Below are 14,204 nucleotides of genomic sequence, written 5' to 3'. Positions count from 1 at the left end.
GGATCAGTTGGTCTGTTGTCTGATCCTTTGTGGTGGACGCACACAGTCCATTCCCATCGCCTGAGTTCTTTATTCGCCACAGTCTTGCAATCCTTGTCTCTGCATTTGCATAACTCTAACCCTAACCCGAAGTCAAAGCATGACATTTAACAGTTGTTGTATACCTTCTTTTCCTGACCGTATTTTTATAAATACAATTGAACTCAAAATAATTCATACATGTGAGCAGATTTAGGTTTAAATAGCCTTTGAATAATAACAACTGGAATATTTATTAATTGTACTCTTCATCCTAATATTTGATTATATTAATTCTTGATGATGATGATGATTTTGGTGATGACATTTGAGAAAATGTAATATTTGTTGCTTCTTTGCTATATTACATTCTCAACGTAATTTTTTGTTGTGTTGTGTTTTTTGTTCTTTTTAATGTAAAGCACTTTGAAATGGCCTGGTTGCTAAAATGTTCCATACAAATAAACTGGACTTGAATTGACTTTCTTCTGACTGGATGTAATATTAATGCGATGGAGTGGCCTAGCCAAAGTACTGACTAGAATCTGAAATAGAATCTGTGAAGGGAGCCAAAAATTACGGTGATGGAGAGAAGACTTTCTGACCTCAAAGACTTGGAACACATTACCAATGATAAATCATGAGAAAACGTAAAGGCATGCAATTATGAGAGATTGATTGCCGCAATGACAATAAAGACAAGCTATTCAAAAACAGTTATTTAAAACCTAAAAAAATCTAAGCTGATGTTCCTTTTTATGTTCTCTTATATTTTAAGCAATAACTGTCTCATTTCCTGTCAGAAACAAACTTGTAAATTAAAAATTTTATAGGGATATGTATATGTTTTGACTTTAGAAAATATTCACCATTTTAACTTTATTTCTTAACCCAGCTGTAATTGAATTATTTCATAATACAGAGCAGATTAATGTATTTTTCCTTTGTATTACCAGTTGTCCTAACTTATCTTAGTCTGCATCACACCTTATAAAATTGCATAGCAATTGATAGTTTATTCAGTTTTTATTTCTTCCACTTTGATCAGCTAGTCAAGACATTTTAGGCCACTATTTAGCACAATTCCAATCAAAGTTTGTTTTATCGGTGTCAGGGTTTCTGGTTGTGTATTTTTTAGTGCCCTGATCCGTCACTGATCAACTTTTCCTTCGGTCACACTTAATAGTTAAGTTATTTTTGAAATCCCTGTGTTAAGGCCTGAGGTGACGTATGTGTTGTTGACCTGCTTTATTGGCTTGAGCTTAAAATTTCTGATAGTTTTTTAGTCTTTATGTGAAAAACAAGATTATTTTTAATGACCTTGTCTCTGTGGTTTTTCTATGTAATCCCTGACAGTGTTTCTGTCTTGAAGGATGTAATCTCGTAGACAAAAAAATGGCGATCAGAACTGAACTAACATCACACAAAAGATCAAAGTAAGCCAAAGTCTCAGTTTTTCACCAGCTTCTTTTTATTTCAAATGTAAACTGAACTCAAAATCATCATGTAGCTCATGTCAATGATATGACAAGAACTTTCCTATTCGGTAAATTATTATATTTTTGAAAAGTTGATTTATTTCATATTTATTACATTTTATTGATTAATCACCCACAGCCGTTATTTATGTTAATTATGATGATTTGTCATTTAAAGCTAATGGAAATATGACACCGAAGATTAAAATATAATCTCAGGTGTCGATAAAATAAAATAAAAAATATATATTACAGAAATGTGGGCTTCATGGAAACTACCTTTAATACCTGCTTAAATGTTATTTTCAAAAGGTACTTTTAAAATGAAACGCATTTTAAAATTAATTAAATATTCCTATGTGGTCTAGACGAATATGACTATTGTAGTCAAGCAAATTGTTTTATAAAAATAAAGCACATATTAGACTGACTTGTAATTTTTAAAGTTAAATGAAGGAAAGGTCATAACCAGCTAAACCAGCCATTTTTGTTCTCTGGATTTCTGCTAAATGCTTGGAGTTTGAGTGCAAATTAATAATATATCAGTACTTTTTTGTAGGTTTCTGATTAAAGTGTGTACATGAATTTGTCTGGTTTAAACGATGAATGAAGTCATCAGCGTTTTTTTATTTTTATTTTTTATTTGTGTTATTTATAAGTGGTAACGTTTCGCTGCTAATCTTTGCGTTAGTGCCTCTCGGTAATTTTGTCTGCTGAGAAAATGGAGGTTGAGAGGAATGCTGTTGCAGCTGTTGGCTCCAAAACCATAATTCATTGTTGGTCATGCTACAATCTAGATTACATCTCTCGCAGCTTAAAAGTGTATTTTCCCATAAACAGCAATCTACAGCTCATAAAAATTCACTCTGCTTCAGCATAAACAATCTCCTTGTCCTCTCACCCTTGCATATATGTGGGCGTGCACGTGTGTGTGTGTGTGTAGGGGTGTGTAGGGGTGTATTTGTCCGTGTGGCATAAACAACCCCCTACAGTCTCTCGTCAGGAACACAGAGTGATCCATCAGTTTCTCCACGAAAACCAATTTCACTGGAGATGTTCCGTTTTCCTCCGACGCGCACTACCTATCGTCACAGAATGAGAGGACACACCCATGAAGGGAATCAAGGCAGATAAAGAAAACTGAACAAAAAGAAATCCACCGAGCAAAGACAGAAACATGCAAAACACTGAGGAAGTGCAATGGTGATGGAAAAAAAAAAAAACTAAAAAAAAACGATAAAATAAGAATGACCCTGTTGGCTGATTTCAGTATAACATAATTATATTTGCCATCTCATCAATTCAGTAAAACTGTAAATGCACCTTTTTGTCACCGTGACTTTATGTGCTCTGGAAGGTGAAACATTGGGCCTCTAATATGGGATGAATTTTTTTTTAAATGACACAGCTTCACCCTCTAAATGTTTTTTTAAAGAAAAAAAAAAAAAATTCAAATAAACTTCTCGCCCTGCTTTGTTAAAGCTGGAAGTGTGGACTCGTGGAAGGCTGCAGCAGCCCAGCGTTACGCAGATAGAGCAGACGGATGACAACATAATTACAGAGAATCCTCTCATAGCACATGATTAAACAAACAATGCATGTCATCTCGTCCTAAAGGTCCCCGTTTCAGGCGTGTTTCTTTTTTTTTTCCTTTTTTTTGTTTTATGCATACGCTTCCAGAAAAATGCTGCTGCATGTTGCAAGGCATACAAGGAGGTGAGTCCAATTTGAACATGCAGCATGTGGGCACACAAAGAGGTAGTTAGACTGAAGTACTGCATGATGCTAAACAAGAAATGGACAACAGGCTAATGCATCTTTGAAATAATGGGACCAAGTTGAAACAAGATGAGAAAGGCCTTCATTTTAGAAGAGAGCATTGCCGCTAATGACTAGAAGGCCTCCAACTGCCATCTCAGCCTATTATAAGTTGGAGATGCCTCATCTATGTTTTTAAAGATGAATGCAAATTAAAAAGCATTAGGCTACATTCATTTGCGGTCTTTGGCATATAGGCCACTTTTGGTCCGAGGGCCACTTAAAGCTGCCTTATTTTTTCAAATGACCTTGAAATCAAAGAAAGAGCAAGTTTTAATGATTTAGAGAGCTCTTAAAGACTCAAAAGGAAAAGCAACACAGGGTCTCATTAAAATTTTCATTTAGACATTAAAAAAGCTTTTTGTTACAAATGCTCCTGCCAAGAAGCTGAGTTGATTTACAAAGAGGACTCTAATAATCCGCTAGCATCTGAGCCAATTTGATGTAAACGCATTTCCTCATGCATTTGTTGACGATTCTATAAATGCAAAGGTATGCTTGTTTCTTTCTTTCTCTTTTATTTATTTCTTTGTGAGATTAAGCCCATTCTGTATGATAACAGTGGTGGACCAGGAAGAGTGTCCAGGGTGGCATTGGCCCCCTCTGGAACCTGATTGAACACCTCATTGAACATCTTTTAAGGGGTTAATATTAAAAAATGCGGTTAAATTTTGTCATTAGAGACATAGGGATTCAGTTTCTCTTTAGATTCTTACCATGTATCTTAAAATACTTCCTTATTAGCGTTATGGTAAACCTGATAAAACGTTGCCCACCCTCTGAACACCAAAGCTGTGGAATATTTTGATTTAGAGTGGTGCCTGTGAATAATCTGGGGAATGCAAAGTCTCACTTTACCTGCTCTTCCACTGCTCAAAGCATGATTTTCGTCAGCGACCCTATACATGTGTACACATGATCAAAAAAGTGAGTGATATCCCATAACCCTCTAAACTTTGCTCATTCCCTCCTCCATTGCTTTCTTATTTCCCCATTGACTCAGCGTGGCTTTTTAAAACCTGGCATCAGCAACTTTTCAAATCTAGAGTGTTATTTCAAGTTTTACTCGAGAATCTGTTATTTTGCTGTTTTTCAGTGAATGTGTTTTGAAGACGCTGCTGTTAAAAGTGGGCATAGACTGGTTACTGGAATCAGTATAATATACCAGTATACTGGTATATTAAGGTTTTTGAAAGTAACAGTTTTGAATTTGCAAAATGACACAGCCTTTCTGTAATTTAGTTATTAAAAGGTGAACAATCAGGTAGGTTCTTACGGGTGCATTCAAACCAGCCCTGTTTTGTCTGCTTTTATCAAACCCTAGTTTGTTTGACTAGAAAGTTTGGTTTGTTTGGGGAGGTACGAATATGAAATCGAACAAAAAGGTGAACTCTGGTCTGCCTAAAATCCTAGGTTTCCATTCCGTTGAAGTGGACTCTGATGTTCTTCAAATGCATATGTAAATGCCAAATTAATGATAAACTGCTTCAAAAGCACGAAGTGGACTATAGCACAGTGCAATTGAGTAAACACAACCAAAACAAACGCAAGTGTCTAGTGCCAGTGGGAGAAATAGCTTGTGTAGAAATCCAACAATCATTGAAATCTGACGCCACTTCATTTTTGTTTAATTTTTGTGAACAAGGAAGTTGTCTTACACAGGTTTTCGTGTTATTTCCTTCAGTGGTTCTTGGTTCACCACCAACACAGGTGAGGAGGTAAATTGATTGCTCTAAGGGTTCGGTTCGTTCGACACTGTGTAGTGTGAAAGCAAACCACGCCAGCTGGAAATATCACAAATGTTGCAATTTGCTCCCCAACTGAGCCTACTTTCCTTTGTTTTTAAATTAAATTATGAATTCCCAGAAAAAAATAAAGTATGATATTCTAGGAAGTAATCACCTGAAAACTATTTTTAACTGTAACAGATATTCATCCTATTTTCCTGCGTAAAGCAAACAGCCAGAGGCTCATTTTCTGCCCAATAGGTGGGGATTGACACAAAGAGGGTTCAGGTTGGATTTAGTAAACGCTAAGCTAGACAAGAGAATTTCAGCTGATTCCAACAACATGGATTCTGAAGTAATTCCATCAGATTTGATGGACTTCCCCCTCTGAGGTATAAAACTTGTATAGAAAAACTAATAAGCCCAGTTATTAATTCTGTAAGTAATAACAATGGGTTGGGAGATTCCCAACCAGAGATGACTTATTAAATATAACAAAGATCAGACATATGGGACATTCCTGAAGCAAAGAGTTCAAACAAATGTTTGACCCAGAATAATACTCTGGTGATTCACGGGGATGGGTGGTAACGAAGGCAAAGCTAATGAACATAAAGAACATCTTCAAAACATAAACTGGTACCAATCCATTTAAATGACTTTTTTGTTGATCTGTAATTTCTATCCAAGCATGTTCATCTATTAAATGCATTTTGAAGGTCCTCCTTATAAAGGGTAACAAAACCTATGCAGGGTTCTCAGGATATCATTCATCTGCTTGCCTGAAGTTGTGCAGAATACAATAAAAAAATATATGTGATTTAAAAAAAAAGAATGATCATAGCTTGAAAACATTAACTATACTTATATATAAATGTTTTAAACCTTCATATAAATATTGTGACTGTAGTATTTTGCTTTAATTGTCCAATGAGGAATTCATACAAGCCAATGTCTAGAGTTAATCAGGGGCCAAAACTTTCAAGATGTTGGTTGATTTTACTCTGAAGGAAAAAAAAAAGAAAAGACTAACAGTGTGTTTGTCACAGGTGTTAAGCATTGTAAACGGCAGAAAAAGGAGAATGTGTCACACATTTTTTCAGTGTTTGGCATGTGGATCCAGCTCTTCATAACTTCTCCTCTCTTGTGTTTAGTTATTTACAGCCCTGACAACAAAAAGCCTTGAACTGTTCAGCAAACTACACAGCACCCTTTGTGTCACAGGCAAAACAGGAAATCAGGCTTTTGTCCGCTCTAGATGGCATCAAAAACACCTTGTTTCATCTGTCTTAAGCAATCCCATCTTGACGCCTTCACACGTCCCCATGTGGGGCTGTGCCGCTCCTCAGAACAGATTGGGAAGCAGCACGATCTGCTGGGGAAGTCCCAGCGGGCTGCCATAACATGCTCGTTTGCCAACGCACCTCAGTTACGCAGAGCCCATGTTTGATTTCTCTCAGGTTGCCCCTCCTTTCCTCTTTTCTGCTCCTCTCACTCTCACATTACTTTTATCACTTGCTCATCTCGTTGTCTGTATCAGTGGCTCTTCTTGCTTTCTTTTTTCCTATTTTTTCCTGTCCCTGCCAGTCAGTCCCTGTCAACCTGTTGGCTTGTCTGTATGTGGTTCCTTCTCTTTTTCTCTTGGGCCTATTTCCCCCCCACCTCCTTACACCTCCTCCTCCTTCTCTTTCACTTTAAAATACGTGTTAGTTGGCTTTTGTATCTTCTGGAAATGCCAGCAGTGATCGCATCCTTTATCCGCAATAATAAGGCAAGTATACTCCTGCCCTCTCCATTTTCTTCATGTTCTTTCTTTCCTTTTGTACTTTAGAAATGAGGTATTGCAACAGTAAACATTAAAGACAGAAAGGCCAAAGCAAAGTTATAGAGAATAGATTAGACTGCTGTTTTTTAGATGTTAGTTTTGTGTGTGGCTTTTGTCAACATGTGACTAGAATCATGAAAGAAGCTGATGATATATACTTTCACCGCTAAAGGATATCGTTGCACTCTTCCCACCGGCCCAGTGCTACCAACAACACAATAAAAACAAGAACACACTCAAATCCCCCCCTATGGGTTAACACAACAAAGTTTTGCAGAATCACAAAAAAGAGAGGCTGAAAAGTTGCTTTACATCTGTTTACCAGAAAAAAAAACACATTCTGTTTAGGTGCATACTCCCCCAATAGAGCTAGCAATAAATAATAAGATTTCATGTTGAGTATTTGTGCACGGGGGACAATGGCTTCCTGATTTCTCAGGTGGAATAGGATGAATCGCAGGTGTAGGGAATATTGTGTGCTTGATGGAACCCAGGTGCAGGAGTTATTTCCAGTCTATGCCGTTAATCACCAACCTGACGCTGAAGTATGGCTCGCATTTTAGTGGTTTTAATATAGAGTTCCCTTGGCTTCATATACTTAGCTGTGAAAAAAAAAACAAAAAAAAAAAAACAAGGGCAAATTCAAGAGATGGTGAGCATGTAGCATGTAAATAGTTGCTCTATTTTAGAAGCAAATCTGCATTCAAAGTTTGTAAAATAATAGCTGCTACCTAATGCTTTATACTCTGCAGCTGTTTGACAGCTTCCAAATGTAGCCACCAAAGTTTTAATATCAAAAGACTGTTTAATATGGGAAATGCTTCTAAAAGGCAGTAAATGCACTGAAGTAGTTATCAATGAAAAGTGAACTTATTCCAGTAACCGCATTCTATTATTGTATATATTCAGTGAACACAGAGTAATATGTTTCAAGTTGTCAAGTCATTTCTGTAAAGGAAAGTGAAAGAACCAATTTCTGTTAATCAAAAATAATAATATTACATAAAATGAATTAAAGAAATTACAAGAGTTAATGTCAGTAAACTGAAAAGTATGCAAATGTACTATGCTACAGTAAATGGTTATTTTGGACTCTTTCTGTGTGAATTCTTGCATCAGTGCAACATGGCATGGAGGCAATCCACCTGTAGATCTCCTGAAGCAGTAAGGAATCCCTAGCTACTTTAATTGGGACATTCAGCTGCTTATCTTGACAATGCCTTATATATTTATTCATAATCCTATCAAGACTACTGTTATGCTTAGTGCCTGGCATGACTTCACACCCAAATTGAGCACATTCTAGTTCCAATTGGAAAAGCATTAAAAGTTCCTTTTGGTTTTGGTGCCAACTACTATAAATACAATTTTTTTCCCAAATGTTATATACTGAAACAAAAGAAGCATATTCACAAGTAGATATTTTACAGCAGTTTATGTATAACTGGTTAAATAAGACATTAGACCAGCAACTTCATTCTAAATGACCACAGCCACATTGCATGCAAAGCTCTGTGTTGCTCAGTGAATCTTGAATTTCCCAATCTGACTTCAGGGGTTGTTTGTTATTTTCCTGGGAACTGGGAACTTGGAAAATCTGACCTTCAAGTGCAAAAAATGCACCATTTTCCTCAGTTACTGGCATACCACTTTTTCTCATTGTCGTTTTCTTTCCGCAGAACCATTTATGTTTGGTTACAACATTCTGGGCACAACCGGCTTCTTTAGTAAGAACCTTAATAACCCCTTGTGAAGGGTATTAATGACTCTCTGATTAACAACTTTCAAGTCAGCAGCCTTCCCTTAGCATTTCATTTTTTATTGTTTGAATAAACTATAATAAATTTCCGGGAAACTGTATTTGGGGTTTTTCATTAGCCGTAAGCTACAATGATTGAAATCAACAAAATTAAAAACAGAAACTACAGCACTCTGTGTATAATTAATCTATGAAAAATGACTGATATGAGATGTGATATGTATGAGATTTTTTCTTTTTTTTTGTGAAGCTGAAGTACAAAACAGACATTGTTCCTGAGCATAGTTTCACATCCAATAGTAATTTGGATTCTACTGTCTTAATTTAACACTTCAGACATTTTATTAAACAAGCACACAAGACAACATACGCACCCTGAAACATTCTCCATTTTCATTTATCAGCATCTGACTCTGTTATGATCCCAGCAGAAGTCAAAATGTCACAGTGGAGTTCATTTGAAACAGACTGTCTGAACATCTGATTATTAACTGTTTATCCTTGTTATATGATGACAACATGGTTATGCCAATACATGAGTGGCCTCAGATGTGATGTTGGTCAATATCTATTGATAAACAAATCATTGTTGTTGTTTTTCATGTCGTCATTGTCCAGACCCAATGCATGAGGGGCTAAACTGAGAGTGAATGTGATTGGATTTTCGGTCTCCATCATTAAATTCCCATGCGGGGAATACTAATTCCAGTATTTAGTGCGGTGATGCTAGGGCTTGCTTTCATCTTAAACTGATTCCAGTCTAATTAGATTGGGCATTTGTGTGTGTGTGTGAAAGGTGGGGGGGAGGAGTGATGGTGGTGGATGTATCCGTCTGGACTAATCCCTGCCTCTCCGTCCCAAACATTGTATTATCCAGAGAAAATCCATTGGCTGCAGGCTATTCAAAGCCAAATATGCCTCCACTGCAGCTTCTGTACTGTATCATCTGGAAAGCTGCTCCCAGGAAGCTGCGCTGTAGTGAGAGGGTGGAATCTAATGGTCATAAGTGATGTATGGGTAGCAAAAATTCGCCATTTAGAATTTACAGTAAACCTTTTATCGTGTATTCAGGGCAAGATCGCTCACTGCAGTGGCCTCTCTAGCAATGCTGTGCCCAAATTATGAAATACTCTTACTTATTCAGTCTTTTTTTTTTGTAGCCCACACTGCAGTACATATGTCAACTTCTGAAAGCTCTATTAGAAAGTTTCATTTTCTTTATTTCTTTAGTTTTAATATGACAAAATTATGCTATTTTGTGTACAAAAACACAAAACAGATAGTGCTCAAAATCCTGCCAGACCACAGGAAAAATAGAGTGTAAAGAGGTCCTTCTTCTAGGCGCTGAGAAGGGCAGAAAAATGAAAAGCCTTCAGCAATTGTTCTCCACAAAGGTCAATCGCAATTCAATCCCATAATATGAAAGAGGGGTGGGCTAACCTGGCAACTGCCCACATTTTAGGGGAGAGCAACAGGAAAGGGCCATTCAGCAGAACAGTTGCACCCTGTGTTTCAAGCACATTCGTCAAGGGCAAAAGGTGAATACAGAAGAGGGGAGAAAAATGCCATTTCTGAGGCTTTTTATGTGTTTTTGAATTTTCATCGCTGCCACACACCAAAGCTTTCAGGCCCAATAAGATCCACCACGCCTCCCGAGTGAAAAGATCCTCATCCTCCCTTTTTATTTTTGTTGCCCTTGTGAAATTTCATTAGGTGGATTTAACAACTTGTGAATGTCGGCTTTCTCCGTGACCCTGACACCGGTGGCGGACACGTCTCGCTGGCAGGGTGTGATATATTGTGTTAAGGTTTTCCTGAGGTGCAATTTTTAATGTGACAGCCTCTGTTGACCTCACATCTAAAAAGTCACCCTCTTGTCTGACACCAGCATCCATTTTGCCTCCTAATAGAATTCTAAAAGCGATATAAAGTTGGGACATGAAACAATTTCTCATATAGCTGTCCATCGATCTATCAAATAGGAAATCTAGGGTAAAAATATTATGTTCTTTCACCAATTTCAAGTAATGAAAAATGCTCGATGCTGTCTGCTGTGGCTGTACATCTGTTAATCTATGACTGCCATTAATCATGGTGGATTTTTTTTCTCTCTACTATGTGGAGTCAGGAGCTGATCAGATCCAGCTTGCAAGCAAAAATCCATAGCATCTGCTTATGTCTAGCCCAGAGAAAGGAAGCAACTGTTAGATAATTGTGAATAATGGTTGATAGTGAGTCCCTTACTATGTTGGCATGGCAAACATATATGGAATGGCTAAACAAAAGCTGAAGAACACTTAGGCACATTGAACAACTAAATTGAAAAAGTAACATAAAATTAAAATCCTATAAAGTTGAAAGTACACCCTCTCAATTATAGCGTTTTATACATCGTGATATGACTAAATGATAAATCCTCTGATAGACCACATTTCAGTTTACTTCAAATACTGTACATGAACTGCTAACCATTAACCACAGTGACCAAAGACTGATGATTTGAGCTTGTTCTGTTTTATGACTAAAGATTGGCCAAAATCTGATAATGCAGCATGACAATATGCAGAAGTGGAGAAGCAAAACTGAAAAAAGCTGACAGACAATCCCTTGCAGATAATCTGAATAAAATGAGGAAATCAGTGAAAATAAAAAGGAACACACACACAACACATAAGGTTGCCATTCTAAATGCCTTAAATGTATTCATGCAGTTTCTGAATTATGTTTTTTAAGCACTAATACTGCACTGTTCAGACTTACCGTACAGTAAAGAGTGCATTTTCCTTTTCATTGCAACTGGTACAAACAAATCTTGGCGTTTAAAGACAGTGTAATGTTTTGCTCTCATAATGAAATAAAATTGCCTTCCATTGGATTTTCAGTCTGAAACACTAATTACCAACAGGTCCTCTTGTTTGTAACATCAATAAATCTTTAGCTTGGTTTACTTCGAACATCTTTACACTCAAAACTCCCCTTAAAACAAGCCAGCTTGTAGAACTATGCTGTATAACCTTGAGCTCTCCTTTATTTTAGCATATGTTCTTAGAGCAGGACTATCCTACACATTTTTAATTGATTTTCATTTGCAGTTCTCCAGATTTATTAAGGTCTTAAACATTTTTTTGGAAACACTCACTGGCTGACACTTCGAGTCCATTTTAGGAATGTTTTGGTGAGAAATATCATTCAAGAATTATATAGTATATCACTGAGATTAAGAAAGTGCCTCACAATAGGATAAGTGACTTCACAATGACACGTGACTTATGTAAACATAAAAAGTCATGTAACAAGTTAAATAGGGTTCAATCTATGCAAGACAAATATTTGATTAAAAAAGAAACTTTGATTTGCAAGAGGTAATTTAGCCGAAAGGGAAAATATTTGTTCCAAATTATTTAGATCCAGTCATAAAAATACAAAATTAAAATAGTTTAATTAACATAAATATGCTTTATCTCACCAGTGAGCAGATACCTAGATTGCTATAAAACCAAAAATTTGCCTGTAATATTCAAGTGCTCTTGAAACCATACAAAAGAAATGAGAAGCATTAAATGTGAATGAAGTTAAAAGAGATTCATTAAATATGCAAAAACTTAGCAAACATCTTAGGTACTTTTCATATTCAAAACCCTAAATATATCCCTATAAAAATCATCAGTTATGCATATTTGACAGATAATTAGCAGAAACAGCACAAAACAGCCAAATAAATAAAATATCAAATAATTTTTATAGATCTAGTCCAATGAAATGTCATGAAAGAGAGTCGATGGCTGAAACATCTGTTTTGCTGAAATAAGTATATAGGGAGACATAACTGGTTTGCAGATACAGTTTTTAATGTATCACAACAATGAGCAACAAACATACTTGATGAACTATTTCCAGAAGTTGTTCAAATACCATCTACAATAAACGTCATTTCAACTATGACAACAGGTCTGTGACAAAATAAAAAAAAAGGTTTCAAAACCATGTTATTACCGTGATACGGTACAGTTGAGACCTCAAACAGTACAGTAACAAAAACTAATGCGACTACTCTCTATATATAAAACATCAATAACATTTTTGGTTTAGTTTATTTAAAGTTTTAGCCATAGGGGCTTCTTCTTATTAAAACCTCAGGGTGCATTTCCTATGTAACCCAGATGTTGTAGAGTACATATTGTGTAGGATATGATTGCGCCATGAAAATCCCTTTGACATCCAGAAGAGCAATTCCAATTTCAACCTTTTGAAGGCTGTCCCCATAAACATGACACAATCCATCCATTTAAAAAAAAAAAAAAAAGTTTTTTTTTTTTTTTTCTTTTTGGCTGCTGTGCAGTTGCAATATATATGTACAGTTATATTGTTAGACCATCCTTTTTGTTGGTTTCGTAGCTTTTACCAGTCCTTCATGTGGGAAGTGTCCTGTCTGATGCTAGCATCTTAGCACATGATGCTAGCTGACAGTTCAGTCTTATAATGCTGAGCCACAACGTGGGGAAAGGCAAAAAGCCAGAGTTGTGAAAGCCTTTGGAATCAGGACAGTCGTTTATGTTTGTACAATGGCAGAATTGCACCTTGGGAGGCCAGGATGTCTCACATGAAACACAATCGAAAAGTGTCTTCAGGAATAAAGTAAATGTAAAATACTAAAAATCTAAATAATGACATTTGAAAAGCTCACACAGAAAATTAAAAACTGATGTCTTGCTTAAAACTTTGAAAAAAACACCTTTACAAATATAAAACATAGGAGGAAATGTTACTTGATTTCATTGTTTGAAACAATAACTAAGCATGATTTGATTTAACCTGTCAAACAGTTGCATTACATGCTACTTGCTCATTTCAGAATAGGAAATACCAAAAGCAATACATTTTTGCATTTCTTCATATTAATAAATTTGTACCATGCACAGCCAACTACGAATATGTACAACAGCTTAGCTTTCTTTGTTCACAAGCCTTTTTCTTTCATACAAGTAGCCTTCTGTTACTTTGGAATGAATCACACTGGTTACCAAACTAGAAAGTGATTCGTAAAAAATTGAACACCCTTTGACAGCTTTCACATTCTTAGTTCCACAGAATAATAAAAAAAACAAACAAAACAAACAAACAAAAAACTAAAGCAATCAATGGATCAGTTTTGGTTGAAAGTTGAAAGACTTTATGGCAAGCAAATTAAGATTACACAGTAGCAGCAAATGTTGTATGGTAATACTTTGAAATTTTCAAATGTTACTAAATGTGGAAAGTCAATGTTGACTTCAACTGTAGTAGATCATGGGAGGACGTTAACCTAAGCACTAAGTGGCTAGGTTTAACACTGTTTTGAATCTTGCACATACGTAAAAAAATGTTAATATTAAACAAAAAATGCTGTTGTCCCCCCTCTTAAAGCAGCATGTTTGCCAACGTAGAGCAAATTATTATACCTTTTTTGTTTTTTAACATTGTGACCAACTTGTACCTTAACAGTTTCAAGTATACAGTACTGCTTTCTTTGATGCACCAATTGTTAAATAGGTCTCTAGATTGTTAGGCATTAATCCTGTAACAAATATGGACCAATATGC

At 36.1% G+C, this 14,204-nt stretch overlaps 1 protein-coding gene across 4 annotated transcripts in view; it reads right to left on the bottom strand.

Moving 5' to 3' along the window:
* Positions 1 to 12,452: 12,452 nt before the first annotated feature.
* Positions 12,453 to 14,204, bottom strand: part of zfhx4 (zinc finger homeobox 4) — a 98,121-nt gene continuing 96,369 nt past the window's right edge. For all 4 annotated transcript variants that reach the window (XM_032550749.1, XM_032550748.1, XM_032550750.1 and 1 more), the window contains exon 12: positions 12,453 to 14,204. This exon is cut by the window's right edge and continues 2,568 nt beyond it. The gene's annotated coding sequence lies outside the window, so the exon portion shown is untranslated.

This window comes from Xiphophorus hellerii, chromosome 21 (assembly GCF_003331165.1).
Source record: "Xiphophorus hellerii strain 12219 chromosome 21, Xiphophorus_hellerii-4.1, whole genome shotgun sequence".
NCBI lineage: Eukaryota > Metazoa > Chordata > Actinopteri > Cyprinodontiformes > Poeciliidae > Xiphophorus > Xiphophorus hellerii.
Note: the sequence above shows the minus strand (reverse complement) of the source record. Positions and strands in the feature narration are given on the sequence as shown.